General features: G+C 36.4%; 1 non-coding gene across 1 annotated transcript; it reads left to right on the top strand.

Moving 5' to 3' along the window:
• The first annotated feature begins 291 nt into the window (after positions 1–291).
• LOC121228557 (small nucleolar RNA R71) lies at positions 292–397 on the top strand. Its single transcript, XR_005926133.1, has one exon. It is a non-coding gene; the product is annotated as a small nucleolar RNA R71 (small nucleolar RNA).
• Positions 398–1,766: the final 1,369 nt, after the last annotated feature.

Raw genomic sequence — 1,766 nt, 5'->3', positions numbered from 1 at the left:
ATCACTGTATGTACCTGAGTAGAATCATATAAACCGTCAATCTTTTTATTTAAAAGTTCTACCTGGTTCGATAGCATAGTGACTGCGTCGAGGTTGAAAATACCGGCTGCTTTTGTCAGCTTTGTTCTCTTGGCTTGCCACTGATAGTTATTCAGTGACATCTCTTCTATAAATTCATAAGCCTCTTCAGGTGTCTTATTATTGATAGTTCCACCAGCAGTTACGTCAATCATCTGTCTAGTCGAAGGATTCAGGCCGTTGTGAAAAATTTGAACCTGTAGCCAAAGTGGTAACCCATGGTGAGGACACCTTCTCAATAGATCATTGTATCTCACCCATGCATCATAGAGTGTTTCTAAATCCATCTGCACAAAAGAAGAAATATCATTTTTTAATTGAGCTGTTTTAGCTGGTGGAAAGTATTTAAGCAAAAACTTTTTGGTCATTTATTCCCAAGTGGTGATCGATCCTCGTGGTAACGAGTTCAACCATTGTTTAGCCTTATTTATCAACAAAAAGAGAAACAACCGAAGGTGAATGGCATCATCATAAATTCCATTGATCTTAAAAGTTTCGCAAAACTCCAGAAAATTTGCCAAATGAGCGTTTGGATAGTCGTTCTGCAAACTATCAAACTGAACAAACTATTGTATCATTTGAATTGTGTTAGGTTTCAGTCCAAAATTATTTGCAGCAATAGCAGGTCTAACTATACTCGATTCAGTTCCTGTTAAATTAGGTTTAGCATAATCATACATAGTACGAGGAATAGGATTCTGATTTATTGGATCTGCAGCAACCATAGGCGGAAGCTGATTATTCTGATTTTCAGCTTTCTCCTCGGTTGTATTATGGATATCTTCCTCTTGTCCTTCCTCTATGTTTCTTAGGTTTCACCTTATTTCTCTTCAGTTTCTGCGGGCTGTACTTTCAATCTCACTGTCAAAAAGTAATGGTCCTGACGGATTTCTTCTAGTCATAAACCGTAAAAACCTGCCAGAGGTAAAAGAAAATTTAGTAATATAAACAAAATTAAAAATTAAAATAAAAATTAAATTGCAATAAAATAAATGTCTAAAGTAATAAAAATTAAGCGTTCCCAATATCTTAGTTCCCCGGCAACGGCGCCAAAAACTTGATGTATGCGTGATAAGTTTATAGCAAGACGGGAATGTCGAACCCACAAGAACTAAAAGTACTAGTATTAACTTTCTTTTTATTATCTAGCCTAAAAATAAGAGGATTTGTTTTATCTAAACTAATTAACTAAACTAAGAATGCACAAGAAGTAAATTGGGGAAATACTTTTGGGAAAACTGATTGGTTTAGACAATACCCAAGGGAAATTCCACCTAGACTTCGCTTGTTATTTGACTTTGAATTAGACGATTTATTCACTTGACTTGATCCGTAAAAATCCCTAATTTATATTATTATCTCTCTCGAGACTATCAATATCTAACCTGATAAACTGTAAATTATACATATTTTTACCCCATGTTTAATGCATTTTATGGATGATTTCTCATTAGAATTGGTGAATTCGATGCTCCTAATGTTTTAATTCCATGTTTTACACTTAAGAGAGCATAGGAGAGTGAAAGGAGCCAAAAATGAGCCAAAAACGGACAAAACGGATCAAATCGAGAAGATGACACAGCCTAAGCCTTGCCACATGGGTAGCTCACACACCCGTGTCTTTCGAGGGTGTCGACCAAGGCTTTCACGATTCACACGGCCTGGCCATTGACCCACACGGCCGTGGC

Source organism: Gossypium hirsutum, chromosome A04, assembly GCF_007990345.1.
Source record: "Gossypium hirsutum isolate 1008001.06 chromosome A04, Gossypium_hirsutum_v2.1, whole genome shotgun sequence".
NCBI lineage: Eukaryota > Viridiplantae > Streptophyta > Magnoliopsida > Malvales > Malvaceae > Gossypium > Gossypium hirsutum.
The sequence above is the reverse complement of the archived record's forward strand: the minus strand, read 5'-3'. Positions and strand labels throughout refer to the sequence as shown.